Raw genomic sequence first — 20,809 nt, forward strand, 5'->3', positions numbered from 1 at the left:
AACCTTAGAGATGTTAAGGAGCTTCTCCAGTGACATAACAGCTACTCCATGGCAGAGCCAATATTCAAATGTCCATCTGCCTTGTTCTAACTGTTACATTGCATAGCTTTGAAATAAATGTGGAGAATATGTTTGATAATAATGGTTATATTGTAATACATTGGAGTAGATCTGTGTAACACTATTCATCAAGATAAAGTATGTGTTTAGTTTGTTAAATTGCTTGATTTAACATGCTAGAATAAATTAAATGCATGAGCAATATCAGAATGTACAGAATTGTGTTGATTATATTAATGCTATTTTATAAATTATAGTAATGATTTTCATATAGGGACAATCTATACAAGTATTTAATGGAAAAAAATAAAGTTATTTGCACCCACACATTCATAAAATTATGGGTTTTAAAGCTACAATTTCTGTTTTCCATAACCTCATATATAAAATAATTCAACTACCAAAATTGAAAAATGATATTGCTTCACATTTGAACTATCTGTTGCTAGGTGTAGGGACTGGTAAAGATATTCAGGTGCAAATTACGCTTTAAAAAGAGGACTTAAATGTATTTAATTGTATAATATACTTTTAGCTTTAGGTTGTAATACAATCAATTACTTCACTGTGATTTAATATTGACATATTTCTGCTGAAAATAAAAAGGCCAGTGACTATGGAAAGCAATTGTATCATTCTACATGTGTAGAAATCTTGCAATATAATTATATTCCTGTTATGTTCCTACTAATCGTTTATGAATGTTTAAGGCTTTTTATTTTTTTTCACTTTCAATTTAAATGATTCTTTTTTTTTTGCAGTATTACAGAAAGAATAGGCTAAACCTAGAAATGTATTTATAAGATATAGTGACTATATGAGAAAGTATATCAAAATAAGTTCCTTTTTTTTACAAGGTGAATCAGCGCTATGTACCTATGATAGCCCTTTAATTCCATATAACCTTGTAGTTCAGGGCTTCCCAGGTGGTGCTGTGCACTGTGCTTAATCACTCAGTTGTGTCCGACTCTTTCTGACCCCATGGACTGTAGCCCACCAGTCTGCTGTCTGCTCTGTCCATGGGGAGTCTCCAGGCAAGAACACTGGAGTGGGTTGCCATGCCCTCCTCCAGGGGATCTTTCCAACCAATGGGTCGAACCAAGTCTTCCACATTGCAGGCAGATTGTTTACCATCTGAGCCACCAGGGAAGCCCACCCCCCACCCCCTCAGGTGGCATTAGTGGTAAAGAACCTGTTTGCCAATACAGGAGACATAAGAGATGGGATTCTATCCCTGGGTCAGGAAGATCCTCTGGAGGAGGGCATGGCAATCCATTTGAGTATTCTTGCCTGGAGAATCCCATGGATAGAGTAGCCAGGCAGTCCATAGTGTCACATAGAGTCAGGCACAACTAAAGTGACTTAGCATGCATGCATGACCTTGTAATTCTGTAACCTCTCTGAGCCCATAGTTTTCCTTTATTAACTGTGAAATGGGATAGTAACTACTACTCTGGGCTCCTATGATAATTGCATGATGTAATATACATAAAGAGTAATGAACAGTGTCTAGCAATGAGTAGTTATCAGTTTGTTATAAAATCAATTAATATTTTTGCATATAATTCAATATTTTGAAATAAGATTTATGAATGTTTTAAAATCTGATGCAAAATTTGATTTTTAAAATGAATGAAATCTCAATTACATTGCAGCTGCTTATCATATCCTTTTGCTAGCTTCACCAACATTGATCAAAATGACATAGACCTCTCAAGAACATGCCTCCTTTACCATGTCTTACCCAGACTTTCCCTCTTGTGTTTCAATAGTTTCCTCTCAAAGCAGAATGTTTTGATATGACTGCCTGACATGACTATTTTGATGGAAGCATATTGACATAACCATATCCAAATAATCCCTTCAAATATAAAATCACTGTTTTTTCCTTCCATGGGTTGTATATCATATCAGATTTTTTTAAAACTATGGCTCTTTATTTTCATATGGACAGTTCAAAGGAAATATCAGTAGCTTTTTTTAATGTAAAAAAAAAGAGAGAAAAAAAGCACCACCCCTACACAAACACCTTCCTTGAGAACTTAACATCTGTTATTAGAAGCCTGGGTAAAGGATTCCGTAGTTTAGAAGGGAAATACAGTGCAGATTTCTCTAGAGAGCAGTTATTAAAGAAGTTTGGGGGTAAGAAGTTTAAAGCTAGCTTTGTGGGCTAGCTTGGAGGGTGGGCTTATTTCCCAGGCTCAATGTGATTTGGGAGAGGTGTCATAGGGCTGGGTATAGGGTATTGGGACAGTGGTCACTGCCCAGAGCCTTGGAACAGATTTTGCTGTCACACAATTCAGGCAACAGAGACTGAGATAACTAAAAATAATCAAGGCACCAACCAACGTTTTAGGATCGTGCATTCATCAGAGGTCCAAAAGGTGTAGGCGTAGGCCATGTCGGGGTAGAGGTGCCGGAAACTGTCATTGAGTGGCACAGCCTGCAGCAGTTTCCCGAAGCCTTGCTGCTCTTGTGGAGTGAAGCCAGCATTCTTTCTATTTCCTTTTGGGTTGTGAAGGGCAACTTCTTCATGAGCCATGTTGAGGTCCCCACAGAGTACAAGGGGCTTGCGGGATGCCAAACCCTTCAGGAATTTGCAAAAGGCTTCATCCGAGTGCTGGCGGTACTTCAGGTGTACCAGACCTCCTCCTGCATTAGGCACATAGGCTGTCATGAGCACAAATGCATCATATTCAGCCACAATCACTCGGCCTTCCTGATCATGTTCTTCCTCACCAATGCCATAGGAGATTTTGAGTGGGCACTGACAGGAGAGGAGGCCCACACCACTGTACCCTTCCTTGTCTGAAGGAGCTGACCAGTACTGATGGGATAACCCAGACAGCTCTTGAAGTTCAACTGGTAGTTTGTTCTCTGAACATTTGGTCTCTTGGAGGCACAGGATATCTGGGGCTTCTTCCTTTACCCAATCTAAACATTTCTTCTTAATCCAGGTTTGAAGCCCATCCACATTCCACGAGCAGAACTTGAGTGTGGCTGATTTGCCACTGGGTGAGGTTTTCTGATCTGGGGGGTCTTCATACAGAACTGTGCTCTCTCCTGCTGCCTCTTTTTCGCTCCTGCCTTACCCTTCTTGGCCTCTGGCTCGGTCTTGGGCTCTTCCCCGTCTTCGACCACCACTCCCTGTGTCCTATGTTTCAGGCATCACTGTAATGAACGCCCTTCTGCACCAGTTCCACGTCGCCCGCTGAAGCAGTATTTTGATTGCATTGGTTGCTTCAGTCCCTGTCTGGCTCCTCCTTAACCCAGCACAAAGAATCCGTATCAGATATTCTTGAACCTAGTTGTCTCTCTACCACCCAGACTGCATGGTTCTTTCTCTCCCAGTTTTACTCATATTTAAATTGTTTGATTTTTTTTCATTGAAATGCATTACTTTTATAGTCATAAAAAAGAGAACTATTTTTAAAATGCATACAATTGAGTTAGCCTCCAAGGGGACGGGTGATTTTTGTCTTCCAAAATCATTTTAAGAGTGCATAATGTATGTATATCACTGTGGAAACTGTTAGAAGAATTATTCTCATCCATCATCCCCAGTATCTTATGGGGTTAGCAAAATCAAGAAACCTACCAAAAACAAATAGCCATTTAAAAACCATTTTCTACTGGAAAACAGGACAAATTCTATGATAACAAGGCTAAGTCTGTATATCACTAGAGATTAAGTATGACCATTGTAACTGTAAGAGATCATATAATTTGAAATGGTGGCCAGCAAACAAAATGAATTATGACTGATACTCCTTTGTGAGAAAAGCATGTGTGATAACCATGTGGCTCCTAGTTTTATGTCATGTGGATGCCAGATGGTGCCTAAGGCCAACCTCATCTTTTACTCCATTTCCAAGCTTCTTGTCATCTCATACACCTGGGATATAGATCAGGGGTGGGGTGAGGCTCAAAGATAGGCTGAGGATGACTGCTTTACATAACCCAAATATTTAATAATTTTGTTGCTTAGTCCTTGTCACATTATTAAAGTATAATGTACCCTCTTCCTTTCTTTTTAGTATACTTGTCTCCTCTCTCTACCAAAATATCAAGTGTTAGATAGTTGTGCTATAGATTGGGATTTTGTCTGTATGTGTGTATGTTCGTGAGTAGGGATAGAGTAGAGAATGATGTATGCAGTTGGTATAAGATGCTGAGAATCATTTTCCTTGATTTTTTAGAAATTTTGATTTCCTGTTTCTGTGAAATAATAAAGAATATTAAAATGTGCTTTCAAACTAAAAATTAATCTCTATTCAAAGAGAATTTCTTAGAAAATGCAGTGGAAAGGCCAGAACATTGGGAAGAGATACAGCAATTCGGAGAGATATTTGTGTTTAAAAAAGAAAAAAAACAGGCCCTTTTTTTGCAAGCAGCCTGCCTGACGTTAGTTATATAGTAATAGACAAAGATTTGAGTGAGTAGAATGACAATAGGAAATATTAATATGTATATATATATATAACTGAATCACTCTGCTGTACACCTGAAACTAACACAACATTGTAAATCAGTACTTAAATACTTTAATAAAAAGAAAAGAAAATACCAATATGGAACAGGCTCTACTTTATAAGGCCACATTGGTCTGGCCTATCCCATACAACAGGCAGATGTTCAGATAGTGTCAGTAATTAAGCATTTGATGAGGATCTATGAGCAGTGTGTTTTTATAATATAATGGATGCAGGCATTTTGATTCCTGTCTTTGATGGCTTTCAATCTAGAGGGAACCATAAGACATGCTGACATACAACTTATTGTAAAGAAGAAAAAAATTTTAATATTGCTTAGACTGATATTTAAATAGTGTTAGTGCATAGAACTCATATTATCTGGATCAGTCCAAAAAAGTTCTCTGAACCAAATGAACCTTAAGATGAAATTTCTAGGAAAGAGTTTTGTTACTCTTACTTTTGAACCAGACTTATTAAAGACTGCTCAAGGAACTCTGCAATCTGTATTATCTTCTAAGCCCAGAGAGGAAGATTGCTGTCATAAGAAAAAGTTCATGAAGAGAGACTGTTGGAGGCTTTGGTTGGGTTTAGTACATGCTGATTTTATGGCAGCAGTATTTCATCAACTGGTACTATAAAGACTATTACACACTACTCACACGATTAGAAGATAACAACCATTCATTTCCATTTTGATCATCTTCATTATTTCTAGGATATTTATAACTTATAGGATAACCTGATTAAATTTAGTCCCTTGAATCAAAAGGAATTCTAGATTATTTCCTTTTTAATTCTGGGAGAATTTAAGCCATCTGTTGCCTTGAAGCAGAGAGATTTAGCAATCAGGCACAGCAGTAAGAAGATATTTGTCTAGGGATGCTATTAATTAACAAACTTGGAAAGCATTCTGCATTTCTTACCTTAAAGTCAAAGCACCCTAACAAGTACATTGGACACTTAGATGATTAAACTTGTCTTGGATCAGATGCTCTTTATGTTCTGCTTTGGATATACAGAATAAAATGTGAATAGAATGTATTAGATCCATTACCATAAAAAGAAAAAGGTACTAAATGATAAAATTGTTGATTCTGAGATACCAAATAAGTGTGCATTTATAAAACCTGAATATTTCTAAATAAATATGATGATATTTTCACATAATCCTTTTTCTCTTAAAAGTAACTCTCCTGGCATTTCTTCTAATGAACTACTAAATTTAAATTTAAAAATTTGTGCAACAAATTTTGAGGGAACTGAAAGACATTTTTTGTTTCTTCTTAAATCAACTTTATTTAGGTATAATTACATACAATAAAATTCACCCATTTTAAGTACATGCATTAGTGACTTTTCACAAATACATAACCCGTAAAAATCACCACCACTATTCAAGACTGAGGATGTTTCCATAACCCCTTAAGATAGATTTTTTTTCTTTTTTTTTTTTTGCCCATTCCTCGTCAATTCTGTCCTATCCCCAATCTCATTGATCTGGGAATCATTGATCTGCTTTCTGTCACCATAGATTAAATTTACCTTTTGTAGAATTTCATGTTAGTGAAATTGTATAGTATTTCAGTTCAGTTCAGTAGCCCAGTCGTGTCTGACTCTTTGCGACCCCATGGACTGCAGCATACCAGGCTTCCTTGTCCATCACCAACTCCTGGAGCTTGCTCAAACTCATGTCCATCAAAGTCATGTCCATTGGTGATGTCATCCAACCATCTCATCCTCTGTCATCCCTTTCTCTTCCTGCCTTCAATCTTTCCCAGCATCAGGGTCTTTTCCAATGAGTCAGTTCTTCGCATCAGGTGGCCAAAGGATTGGAGTTTCAGCTTCAGCATCAGTCCTTTCAATGCATACTCAGTACTGATTTCCTTTCGGATTGTCTGGTTGGATCACCTTTCAGTCCAAGGGACTCTCAAGAGTCTTCTCCAATACCACAGTTCAAAAGCATCATTTACTCTTCTGTATATGACTTCTTTCACTTAGAATGAGGTTTTTGGAGAGTTTGCTTTGAGGGATAATTGACAAATTAAAAATTCTATATATTTAAGGTGTACACGTTAATGTTTTGATATATGCCTGCACTGTGAAATAGCACAGTCAAGTTATTTAACATACTTACCACCTCACAAAGCTGCCATTTTCCCTGTCATTCCTTCCTTTGTTCCTTCCTCCCTCCCTCTCACTTTCCCTCCCTCCCTCCCTTTCCTTCATTCCTTTCTGTGAGAATACTTAAGATCTTCCCTTTAAGCAAATTTCAAATATTCAATAGAGTAGCTATGCGCTTCCCAGGTGGCTCAGATGGTAAAGAATCTGCCTGTAATGCGGGAGACCCAGGTTCGATCCCTGGGTTGGGAAGATCCCCTGGAAAACGGAATGGCAACCCACTTCACTATTCTTGCCTGGAGTATCCCCATGGACAGAGGTGCCTACAGTCCATGGGGTCACAGAGTCAGACACCTCTGAGTGACTTAAGCACAGCACAGAACAGGAGTGTAGACATCTCTTTGAGATCTGGATTTCTCTTCTTTGGATTTATACCCAGAAGTAGGATTGCCAGATCATAAAGTAGTTCTATTTTAATATTTTGAGGAACCTTCATACTATCTTCAAAAATGGTTGTGCCAATTTACACTCCTAGCAACAGAGTACCAGGGTTCTGTTAGTTCTCTCTGTATCCTCATCAGTACTTATCCCTTGCCGTTTTTGCTGATAGTCTTCCTAAGAAGTATGAGGTGGTATCTTAATGTGATTTAGCTTCAGATTTCCCTGATGTTTAGTGACACTGAGCACTTTTTCATGTAACTGTCAGCCATTTGTATGTCTTCTTTGAAGAAGTGTTTATACTCAGATTTTTTTTTCAGTCAGACACTTTTTGCTATTCAATTGTATGAGTTATATATATATATATATAATTTTTATGTTAGATATAAATTTTATATATTTACATATATAGGTCTTCCCTGGTGGCCAAGTCAGTAAAGAGTCTGCCTGCAATGTGGGAGACCTGGGTTCAATCCCTGGATTAGGAAGACCCCCTGGAGAAGGGAATGGCAACCAACTCCAATATTCTTGCCTGGAGAATTCTGTGGACAGAGGAGCCTGGTGGGCTATAGTCCATGGGGTCGCAAAGAGTTGGACAAGACTTAGTGACTAATGCTTTCACTTTTCATATATATATATAATTTGTATGTTAAATATAAATTTTATATATTTACACATAAATATATGTAGGATACTAACCCCTTATCAAATAGATGGTTTGAAAATACCTTCTCCCATTCAATAGGTTGTTTTTTAATTTTGTTGAATTTCTGTCCTCAAGTGCTTCCAGGGTACATAAATAAGTTAAGAATATCCAGTCTAGACTGTAACATCAAGCAGACTAGAATTGGAGTCCCAGCTCTTCTATTTACCACCTTTTTACTTTTGCAAGTTCTTTTACCACCCTAAAGCATTACTTCCTCAATTTAGAATTAGTGATAGTACTTTATGGTGGATTTATTATTATTGCTAGGATTGAATAAGATTTTATATATATGTATATATATACATATATATATATGAAGTGCTTTTACAGTAATGACTGCCACATAGATATTTCCCTCAAATGTTGGTCCCTTTCTTCTCTTCTGTCCCTCTAAGAATTGACTTTATTCTTTAATACACTTCTGTACATCCCATCCATGAAAGTGAAAGTGAAGTCGCTCAGTCATGTCCGACTCTTTGCAACCCCATGGACTGTAGCCTACCAGGCTTCTCTGTCCATGAGATTTTCCAGGCAAGAATACTGGAGGGGGTTGCCATTTCCTTCTCCAGGAAATCTTCCCAACTCAGGGATTGAACCCAGGTCTCCCACATTGTAGGCAGATGCTTTACCATTTAAGCAACCAGGGAAGTCCAGGGAAGATCCCATCCATGGGAATCTCCTAAAAATACCTTTTGGACCATGGTATACCCTGCCACACAGCGTCCAATGGTGCCTTATTATCTACTGGGTGAAGTCCAAACTTCAAATTCAAAATTCAAGGTCCTCTACAATCTGAACCCAGCTGTTTCCTTCCTACCACTACATGAATATTTCACTCAAGTTCAATTAGTGGACACCAGGGTTTCTTCAGTCTGTCAGGGGGCTTGTTGTTTAAGAGTAGAGAGGTTTGGTCTTGTAGGGGTGGATGGTAGTGTGATGATGGAAGTTCTGATAGCATTTCATAGAGGAGATGACAGGATTGAGAAAAAAATTGTCTTTTTCATTCTGCTCCCTTTTCTCATTAAAATATCCTTCAGTGAAGTGTGCCCAGGTTATCTCAGCTAGGAAATATTTCTTTAAAAGACCAGTTACTGCACATCAACTCTGTAAGATATTGCCTTAGCAATGAGGACCAAAGTGACCTGAGAGTTCATCACAAATAGGAAAGAGACTTGAAAACAGATAATTTTAAAAAAATTGTAATATGATATAGTACTGATCATGGCATCCAGTCCCATCACTTCATGGCAAATAGATGGGGAAACAGTGGAAACAGTGGCTGACTATTTTTGGGGGGCACCAAAATCACTGCAGATGGTGATTGCAGCCATGACATTAAAAGACACTTACTCCTTGGAAGGAAAGTTATGACCAACATAGATAGCATATTAAAAAGCAGAGACATTACTTTGCCAACAAAGGTCCATCTAGTCAAGGCTTTGGTTTTTCCAGTGGTCATGTATGGATGTGAGAGTTGGACTGTGAAGAAAGCTGAGCACCAAAGAATTGATGCATTTGAACTGTGGTGTTGGAGAAGACTCTTGAGAGTCCCTTGGACTGCAAGGAGATCCAACCAGTCCTTCCTAAAGGAGATAAGTCCTGGGTGTTCATTGGAAGGACTGGTGTTGAATAAAGGTAAGACACGGAGAACATTTGAGACAGAGGGAACAGAAAATACAGTGGGATAGAGGATGTGAAAGGATTCCATGGGTTCAGGGAATCATCCAAAGTCTGATGAGGCTTCAGTATAGAACTGGGGCAAAGATGGAGTGGAAAATGAGAAATGAGGCTCTGAAGGTAGATCACAGTCAGTCTGTGGTTCTTATATTACAATAATAATTGCAATAATAATTTATTGAACACCTACTATGTATTAGGTGCTCTGTAAAGTGCTGTATATACATTGCTTTTTCCAAAGATTTCTATCAGCCGTGTGACATATAAGGAATATTATTCCCATTTTTTCATTGAGGAAACTGAGGCAGAAAGTAAGTGGTTGCCCAAGGTCACCAACTGAAAAGGCAAAGCTAAGACTGAAATCCAGGTGTGAATAACCACCGAATTCATGAACATGAATGTACGAGGCAGCGATGGTAGCAACATAGATGTAGAGCAGAGGGAGTTGCATCCTCTGAGGCATCCTATGAGGTAGAAAGATAGTGTTGTTGGGGCCTGATGTTGAGGGATAAACCAGAATGAGGCACAGAGGGTGATTCGAAGGTTTCTGGCTGGGGAGATGTGGTTTTGGGAACATGGTTAACCCATTTGTGGACATGGAGAATTTAGGAAGGAGAAGAATGAGAGGCGTTAATGAATTTGAATTTGGATGTTTCATAAACTTCAGGATCTTCCAGTAGATTGAAGCTGTTCACTAGAGATTTACAAATACAGATGGCGAGATCTGGACTGGATAGACAGATCTGGAATCAATCACCATGTTGACAATAATAGAAGTTGAGTCATGAATATAATTACCCAGGGAGAATGTATAAAAGTAAAAGAGCAGAGCATCAAGAATAGATTGTCCCTTCCTTGGAAAATTTTTAACATATTCCTTGCTAACTAGCATAAACTTCCTAGTGTTATACAGAGACTTTTTTTTTTTAATCTCTCTGATGTCTGTTGGATTATCAACTACTTGAAGACAGAGACTGTCCTGAGTAATTTCTACAAGCATTTAGCAGAAAGCCTTGTGCAGAGTGTGAATTCATTACATTGGATTGTCCTGGTACACTGGATGGTTTTAGAGACAGGACTGTGAGAAACCATAAATAAGGGGCTTTCGGTGAGAGCTGTGTATTGGGAGCAGTGGAACTGAGGAGAAGGTGTCAATATCTCCATCCATACCAAGAGTTGGGCTATTTCCCTCATTTAAAGTCGGAAATATAGTCATTTCCCAAAGTACAAATTGTGTGCTTTGTTAAGCAAAGATTCTCAGGCTTGGTGTATGATAGAACTAATCAGGGCAGAGAGAAATCTTCCAATTTGAGCTTTCACATTCTGAAGAAAACTTCTGATTGTAATAAATGGCAAACAGTTCTTTTTTTAATTGAAGGAGAGTTGATTTACAATATTGTGTTAGTTTCTGATGTACAGCAAATTGATTCAGCTATATACATACATATATATATTCTTTTAAAATTATTTTTCATTATAGGTTATTACAAGATATTGACCAAACTGAGTTTTTGTTTTAAAATTTAGGAATAATATTTCAACTATGCCTCACACTGCAACTGCTTAAATGAACTATTCACTGATTATTCTGGGATTTGAGAAGACTCAGGGCACCGAATAAAAGCTGACTATTGTTATTTAATTGTTGGTAAAAGACACAATCAATACTTGATTACTCTGAATTGGTACATCCAGCCATGCAAATCTTTAACCTCAGATTAATTAAATGTAGGACCATGACCCAACCTACAACAGTAATCTTTAGTAATAGAGAATTAACTGATGTAAAGTCCATTTGTAAAGCATGTAGTTGTGCTGATGCCCAAGCTAGTTTTCTACCTATCATTCTGTCTGAACTATCAGCAGAGTTATGGCAAGCAGAGTGTTAACATTGGCATTTCAGAGCTCCTTCCCCTTCTCCCTATTCCTACTACCCGTTTTTACCACAGTTCATAAACGAGATATTTCTACACCCAGTGGTATTTTGCATCTTAGTGAAGATTGTTTCCTTCCTTAAAATCCCAAATATTTTTACAAATTGCCATTTCTCATGTCCGGAAATATTCATTAAATCATTCAAAATGTAACACTTGTGTATTGGGTACCTGCTATGTGTCAGGTACTATACTACTACACTTGGCATTAGGGATGTCGTGGGGAACAAAACTGACAAGTAACCTGACTATACCTCCTGTAATAAGACAAATACATAATAGACAAACAAGGCATAGGTAAATGAGATAATTTTAGATTAGTGTCATGTAGACAATAGAAGTGAAAAGCAAAGGAGAAAAGGAAAGATACAAGCATCTGAATGCAGAGTTCCAAAGAATAGCAAGGAGAGATAAGAAAGCCTTCCTCAGTGATAAATGCAAAGAAATAGAGGAAAACAATAGGATGGGAAGGATTGGAGAGATCTTCAAGAAAATTAGAGATACTGAGGGATCTTCATGCAAAGATTGGCTCAATAAAGGACAGAAAAGGTAGGGACCTAAAAGAAGCAGAAGATATTAAGAAGAGATGGCAAGAATACACAGAAGAACTGTACGAAAAAGATCTTCACGACCCAGATAATCATGATGGTGTGATCACTCACCTAGAACCAGATATCCTGGAATGTGAAGTCAAGTGGCCCTTAGGAAGCATCACTACGAACAAAGCTAGTGGAGGTGATGAAACTCCAGTTGAGCTATTTCAAATCCTGAAAGATTATGCTGTGAGAGTGCTGCACTCAATATGCCAGCAAATTTGGAAAATTCAGCAGTGGCCACAGGACTGGAAAAGGTCAGTTTTCATTCCAGTCCCAAAGAAAGGCAATGCAAAAGAATGCTCAGACTACTGCACAATTGCACTCATCTCACATGCTAGTAAAGTAATGCTCAAAATTCTGCAAGCCAGACTTCAGCAATATGTGAACCGTGGACTTCCAGCTGTTCCAGCTGGTTTTAGAGAAGGCAGAGGAACCAGAGATCAAATTGCCAACATCTACTGGATCATGGAAAAGGCAAGAGAGTTCCAGAAAAACATCTATTTCTGCTTTATTGACTATGCCAAAGCCTTTGACTGTGTGGATCACCACAAACTGTGGAAAATTCTGAACAAGATGGGAATACCAGACCACCTGACCTGCCTCTTGAGAAATCTGTATGCAGGTCAGGAAGCAACAGTTAGAACTGGACATGGAACAACAGACTGGTTCCAAATAGGAAAAGGAGTATGTCAAGGCTATATATTGTCACCCTCCTTATTTAACTTTTATGCAGAGTACATCATGAGAAATGCCAGGCTGCATGAAGCACAAGCTGGAATCAAGATTGCCGGGAGAAATATCAATAACCTCAGATATGCAGATGACACCACCCTTATGGCAGAAAGGGAAGAAGAATAAAGAGCCTCTTGATGAAAGTGAAAGAGGAGAGTGAAAAAGTTGGCTTAAAACTCGACATTCAGAAAACTAAGATTATGGCATCTGGTCCCATCACTTCATGGCAAATAGATGGGGAAGCAATGGAAACAGTGACAGACTTTATTTGGGGGGCTCCAAAATCACTTCAGATGGTGACTGCAGCCATGAAATTCAAAGACGCTTGTTCCTTGGAAGGGAAAGTTATGACCAATCTAAACAGCATATTAAAAAGCAGAAACATTACTTTGCCAACGAAGTGTTGTGTAGTCAAAGCTATGGATTTTCCAGTAGTCATGTATGGATGTGAGAGTTGGACTATAAAGAAAGCTGAGCACCAAAGAATTAATGCTTTTGAACTGTGGTGTTGGAGAAGACTCTTGAGAGTCACTTGGACTGCCAGAAGATCCAACCAGTCTATCCTAAAGGAAATCAGTCCTGAATATTCATTGGAAGGGCTGATGCTGAAGCTGAAGCTCCAATCATTTGGCTACCTCTTGCGAAGAACTGACTCATTTGAAAAGACCCTGATGTTGGGAAAGATTGAAGGCAGGAGGAGAAGGGGACAACAGAGGATGAGATGGTTGGGTGGCATCACTGACTCAATGGACCTGAGTTTGGGTAAACTCTGGAAGTTGTTGATAGACAGGGAGGCTTGGCGTGCTGCATCCATGGGGTTGCAAAGACTCCAACATGACTGAGTGACTGAACTGAACTGAACGCAGACAATAGAAGATGACAGGATAGAGTGATTTGGTGGTGGTAGTATTGGAGAGTTGTGAAACATCAACTAAGATTGTCACCTCCCTGAGGTGACATTTGAGCTGAAACCTGAGTGGTAGCCAGGCAAAGATACAGGAGAAGAGGGCCCCAGATGGGAGGAAGAGCAAGTGCACAGACTCCAGGCTGGGAACAAGTTAGCAAATCTAAAAAACGTAAAGAAGGTCACTGTGGGCCGAGCTAGTGATGGGGTGGGGGTGGTGAGTGTATGAGGTGACGCTGGAGAAGCAGGTGGAGTCTGGATCACTCAGGGCCTCATGGGCCAGGATTTTCAGCTTGTATTGTGTTCCAAGAACAGTGGCAAGTCCCTCCTGGCTTTACCAGTTGGCTTCTGCGGTTTGCCTTTGGGGCCCCTGTGTCCCTCGTCCTGCTTCTTTCTAGAGTGAATGACGCCCAGTTTTCCCTGTCCCAGGGGAATGCTTGGATCTCAGGTGGTCTAGAACCATCCATTCTGTGCTGCCACTGCCCCTCCCCAGTTTCACCTCCCTCTGCCCCGTCTCTGAGTGAGAAATCCTCTTAACAGAGGGGCACAGCTGGAACTGGGGGGGGGGGTCAGATCAGAAAAAGACACCCCCTCCAAGATGGAAAACAACAAGAGTCTTCCTGGAGTGGATCAGTGCCATTTCTTGTAGCAGCATCTGAAGACAGAGACAGACCTTCGTACAACCATGGGTGCAGGTGTGTCCAGTGCCAGGTAGGGCAGTGTCCCCAGGAAGGTGTCCACCTCGGAGGGAATTCACAGCACAGACCCTGCAGACAGCATCCATCATTTCTACCTGTGCTTCACGAGGAGACAGCAGGATGATGGAAGCTTTGGGTGTCCAAGAAGGAGTTTTGTAAAAGGTGCTAGAGACTGAGACTTCTCCGTGTCCAAGGCACAGAGACTACATGTGGGGCTCTGAGCCCTTAGAAAAGCTGTCTGGTGCAGTAAGGATTTGTCTTCCTTTCCACCAGAGTGGGGATCATATTGCCTACAGAACTCTCCAATTCCCCTTTCCTAGACACTATGGGCACCAAACTGCCTTCTTCTTGTTAAAAGTAACTCCTTCTGTTTGTACTGTGCTCACAAATGTTGCCATCTATGCAATCTAGTTTAGTCATCAAACCAACCCTACAAGGTAGGGCTTATTCTATGTCAAAGATTATCAAATTAAAGCTCATAGAAAGTGCCCCCAGGAAAATATAACTCTGTATATAAACTGTAGGGAAATGAACATCAAATGTGGTAAATATCTTGGAAATAGAGCCAAGAGGATTTTTTTTTTAAGGATTCGATGTGGAAGATGAATAATATAGTTTCTTTGTCATTGTTACAGACAGATAAATTCATTAAGGTTAGTCTGTAGTTCTTGCTAGAAAACAGCTATTAATTCTTCCAACACAGTGTTGTGTTTAGGTTTCTGACAACTAAAATAAAAACTTTTAGGAAGACTTTTATTTTTTCTAGTTGTTTCATCCTTGGGATAGTTCTAGATTAGTCACCCAATTAAGTCATCCAATTGTGAGTATACTGTTTGCTTTCCTATTTACCAATGCAAAACCTCTTTTAATATGAAGAAATTGGCTGTTCCCTTTAGTGGGTTGATGTGGTTGAGATGGAGGAAATTGGACCTTTGAGGTGGGTAAAGAAGTTCTTATTGATGAAGAGCAGACTTCAGCTATACAGTGACAAATGGGGCAAAAGGAGGTCCGGGATTTTGTGAAGGACATTTGACAATATTTTAAATGAAGGATGGAGTTAGAGATAGATCTTAGTTTCCCTAGACTTCTGTAATCAGTGATGTGCTACATGTAAATCACTCCCCTTTCAGAGTTGTTGGTCGTAAGGAAAAGTTTAGGAAGTAACTGGGAAAGAGCAATTGAACTCAGATTTATAGACCTCCTACAACGTGCCAGGAATTGCTGCAAGATTTTTCCAAATATCATCCCATTTCCTTTGCACAAAAACACTGGGAGGAAGAAATATAAAGCCCTCTTTACAGATGAAAGGATGTCACTGACCCTTAAATAGTTTAACTAACTTAGTCAAGGGACAAAGCTGCTAAGTGGCAGATTCATGATTCGAACCTAGGTGACTCCACCGCTTACCTTCTCTTTACACTTCAGCCCTTGTAAATGAACATGAATGAACTGGCTTAATTAAAATTGCTGGTTTATTTGTATTTTTTAATGTACATCTTAGGCTTCTGGCTGTAAGTCTTAATTTTACAGTAAGCAAGCAAGATTGAGCCCCCTAACTCTGGAAATTCGATGGTTGAATTATGGAAAGATACTTTATGGAACCACTCTATATGATATTTCATTTTGCTCTCAAGTTTAGAAGAGCTATTTCTCTTAAAATCACAGTTTTTTGGCAATTTGATTAGCTTTTTCTTGGGATTGTCAAAAATATCTAGAGGGTTATAATAAAAATGGAGTCCTAAAAATGTGAACAATCAGGTCGGGGGCCAAAGAGAATGTCAAACACTAGTCAGCATGGGAACCAAGATACTTGATTATATACTGAGATATCATTAAGACCTGAGATGTTAGCTCCAAATGAGAACAAAATGGGACTCGTAATGTTCACAGCTTTCATGATGAATTTATAATATTGAAACCAAATTTACTTGGGGTACCATTTTATAAGGTCTGACACTGTTTCTACTGATTCCCCATCTATTTCCTGGGCTCCAAAATCACTGCAGATGGTGACTGCAGCCATGAAATTAAAAGACGCTTACTCCTTGGAAGAAAAGTTATGACCAATCTAGATAGTATATTCAAAAGCAGAGACATTACTTTGCTGGCTAAGGTCCGTCTAGTCAAGGCTATGGTTTTTCCAGTGGTCATGTATGGATGTGAGAGTTGGACTGTGAAGAAGGCTGAGCGCCGAAGAATTGATGCTTTGGAACTGTGGTGTTGGAGAAGACTCTTGAGAGTCCCTTGGACTGCAAGGAGATCCAACCAGTCCATTCTGAAGGAGATCAACCCTGGGATTTCTTTGGAAGGAATGATGTTAAAGCTGAAACTCCAGTACTTTGGCCACCTCATGCGAAGAGTTGACTCACTGGAAAAGACTCTGATGCTGGGAGGGATTGGGGGCAGGAGGAGAAGGGGACGACCCAGGATGAGATGGCTGGATGGCATCACGGACTCGATGGACGTGAGTCTGAGTGAACTCTGGGAGATGGTGATGGACAGGGAGGCCTGGCATGCTGAGATTAATGGGGTCGCAAAGAGTTGGACACGACTGAGCGACTGAACTGGACTGACCATTTTATAATATTTCCATCAAAAAGAAAATTACCAGAGCTGGGAGAATCTAAGAAAAGCCCATAAGGACTAAAAAGGAAAATCCTTATAATTGGATTTTTAAAAAATGGGCTTCCCTGGTGGTTCAGCTGGTAAAGAATCTGCCTGCAATGCGGGAGACCTGGGTTCAATCCCTGGGTTGGGAAGATCCCCTGGGGAAGGGAATGCGTACTCACTCCAGTATTCTGGCCTGGAGAATTCCATGAACTGTATAGTGCGTGGGGTCACAAAGAGTTGGACACAACTGAAAGACTTTCACTTTTTTTCAAGTTCAACACACACACAACTTTTGCATTAGAGTTGTAAACATTTTTGATTACATAGGAAAATATGTGTGCAATGTCAAGTCTGCTGCCTCAACGAGAATAATTTATTGAGAGTCCAAATATGGGATTTAAAAATCACTTCAGATTAGAACTATTTTCACCATGACTATTCTTAGTTTGTTTCCTATACTCCAGCAGAAATTTCCTCACTATTTTGGCTTCATTTTCCATCTCCAGGACATAATCTTGCAAGATCACCTCTCACCCTTATCTCTTGGTGACTGGGCACTGAGATGGGACATTATGAACTTGATCTGACAACTTAATAAGGTGTAATAAGACCTGAAATAGGGGCTAAGACCTGAAATAGCGGCAGTGCCCTCTCGACTGAGAAGATCTAGACAGGTGTAGAATCTTTTCAAGGGTATGTCTAACCAAATTCCCTTTAAGACTTCCCTTTAAAACATTAAATGTCTTTTCCTGTTTCAAACTAAAATGTGATCAGTTGGAATATTGGCAAAGAACAGGTCATTAGCAAAAACTCCAATGAAGACAATTTGCTTTGGGTTTGATTTTCCTGTTTTTGTGGTTAGCTTAGCACCAGATGGTGCCCTAGTGAGTTCTGTATAAATAATACAATCATAGGGTTGAGTGATTCTCTACCAGTCACAGAATCAAGCAGAAAATAGCACTTGTCTTTCTGCACAAGCCCATGTAGATTATCTTATTGCAGATTTGTTCTTATGCAGCTCAAACTCTCAAATTCTTGTTATGGTTGGTAGTTTTTTTTCCTATTTCTTTATTGGGCAAGCCAGCAGCCAACTCCTCATTGTGACCCAGAGGGAAGGACTACTGACTTGAGGCTCTTTAGATGATACATCCATCCATTGCAGAGAGGAGAAGAGGTGAAGAAGCAAAAATCTCTGCATTCCCTCTCTTGTTCCTGAAAAGGAAGAGTGGCCCCAACACTCCCTTGACAGTTGGTGCACATTAGGGGGTGAGGGAACTGGCTTTGCCCACAGAAGCCCTGTGGCAACCCCTTACAGGCTTTCAAGGTCCAGCTCAAGTGCCAACTCCAGCCCATGATGCTCAGTGATCTTTCCTCTTTCTCCGGGTTCAGATGACAGTTACAGTTTGTTCCTTAAGATCTAGCTCTTCATTAGGTTCTCTTTGATATTATAGTTTCCCCACACCTCTCCCTTTGGATGTAAGTCTTATCTCACCCATGGGATTCTAAGTTGCTCAAATCTATTTTCTTACAACCTAAATGACTTAGCACAGAATCGGGCGTTCAATAACTGCTGTTGAATTGATAACACATATGTGGGTCACAGCTCCCACACACTGGAGCACAGATTTAATGGTCAGTACCCCATTCAATGAGCAGAGTTTGTCTATGGTGACACAAAGGATTCTCATTTCTTAAGAGTGATGGAGAAAGAATGAAAAACTTCCCCCGCTTTTCTGCTTTCATTTTACTGTCCTGAAGATGACCCATATAGTAGCAAACAACAGAAAAGGTGATGTAGCCCATTGAAGGAAAATAGGTGGAATCACTGAGAACCTTTCTTCTTTCGAAAGCTGCCTGTATTTTTACTCTGGAAGCACAGATGACCATACGCTATGTCCAGCATTCACATAGACCTATAATAAAATTGAGCCACTCAAGTATTTTTCTGAGCTTGGGGCTCTGTTTACAAGTCTTTGCTTTAATAGTTCCTATGTATTAGATGTTTTGGGGTGACCTCAAAAAGGCACTTAGGAATTTAGATCAGACTATTTAAACCAGTAATTTACTAATTATAAAGAACTAATTTCTAAAGAATTTATTTCACGTATTTCCCAAAACATCTTATGGTCTGTGACAGAGTTCTCAAAGTGTGTCCTATAGAATATTAGTATTTCATGACATATGAATAGATGCTTCCTGGAAAAATAATTGGTTGCTTGGTTGTTGGGAGAAATGTTACGTATCCTGTTTGCTTCTTGGAGCATCACATAGTATATTAAAGGCTCCAAAGTGTCTTATAACAAAAAGGTCTGTTTAACTTGTTTATCTTGGCATTTAGCAAACATATTTGATCTCAGGAAGAGAATAATATTTAGTGAGTATTCTGTGCCAGGTATATATTAGCTTATCAAATTTTCACAATAAAATTCTAAAATTCCCTTGTGGCTCAGATGATAAAGAAGCTGCCTGCAATGCAAGAGACCCAGGTTCAATCCCTGGATCAGGAAGATCCCCTGGAGAAGGGAATAGCAACCCACTCCAGTCTTCTTGCCTGGAGAATTGCATGGACAGAGGAGCCTAACAGGCTATATATATATAGTCCATGGCGTCAAAAAGAGTCGGACACGTCTGAGCGACTAACACTTTTCACTTTCACCCATATTTAAAGATAGGGAACTGAGCTTCTGCTGTATTAAATGATTTGTTCCACGTCAAACAGTGGCAGAGTCTTATATAGTGAATTTTCATGTGGACTCTGCCACCAAGTAGCTGTGTACAACTGGTTTGGACAAATAAGTCAATCTTAATTTCCTTATCTTTAAGTCACATGAAAATAATAATGGTGTAAAGATGAAAGGAGTTGAATTTATATTACCATGTTTTGACAGAAAAGTGCCATACAGGTAGCATTTGTACTTTTCAAAAATAGGAGGAGGAAGGGGGGAGGAAGAGGTCAACAACTAGTTCTAGGAAACATGTTCACTCAAAACATACAAGGTTAAGTGCTAAACTTGTAAGAAAGTGAAAGTGTTAGTCGCTCAGTGTCCAACTCTTTGCAACCCCATGGACTGGAACCCACCAGGCTCCTCTGTCCCTGGGATTTCCCAGGCAAGAATATTGGAGTGGGTTGCCATTTCCTCTTCCAGGGGATCTTCCCAACCTAGGGATCGAACCTGTGTCTCCTGCATTGCAGGCAGATTCTTTACTGCCTGAGCCACCGGGGTAGCACTGCTGCTAAGTCACTTAAGTTGTGTCCGACTCTGTGCGCCCCCATAGACAGCAGCCCACCAGGCTCCCGTCCCTAGGATTCTCCAGGCAAGAACACTGGAGTGGGTTGCCATTTCCTTCTCCAATGCATGAAAGTGAAAAGTGAAAGTGAAGTCATTCAGTCGTGTCTGACCCTCAGTGACCCCATGGACTGCAGCCTTCCAGGCTCCTCCATCCATGGGATTTTCCAGGCAAAAGTACTGGAGTGGGGTGTCATTGCCTTCTCCACCAGGGTAGCACATGTAAGAGCAAATGTAAAAAAAAAAGTTACAGCTACCCTGAATGTTCACCAGAACACATATTTTCATTTCATAACTGCTTTGTATTTTTGGTATAGTTAGATTCTCAGATTCATGGATTGATGAAATTGGGCAGTACAGCATTAAAGCACTCAGTGGTACTGTTTTGAAATGTTAAGACTAGAAATACATTATCACTAGATGTTGGAACTTTGACTCTTAACAGCAACTTTCTTTGCTTCTATGGCTTTAAGCCAGAAGCTAAGCTTCTTTCTGTTTATTTTTGTATCATTCATTAAGTAGGCATTGCAAAGAGCTAATGGCCTTAGAGAGTGGCTCTGCCTCACTCTACCAA

General features: G+C 39.7%; 1 pseudogene; it reads right to left on the reverse strand.

Annotated features, from left to right (window-relative positions):
• Positions 1-2,283: 2,283 nt before the first annotated feature.
• On the reverse strand, positions 2,284-18,835 carry LOC128069394 (DNA-(apurinic or apyrimidinic site) endonuclease-like; annotated as a pseudogene).
• Positions 18,836-20,809: the final 1,974 nt, after the last annotated feature.

The sequence above is a fragment of the Budorcas taxicolor genome, chromosome X, assembly GCF_023091745.1.
Source record: "Budorcas taxicolor isolate Tak-1 chromosome X, Takin1.1, whole genome shotgun sequence".
Classification (NCBI taxonomy): Eukaryota; Metazoa; Chordata; class Mammalia; order Artiodactyla; family Bovidae; genus Budorcas; species Budorcas taxicolor.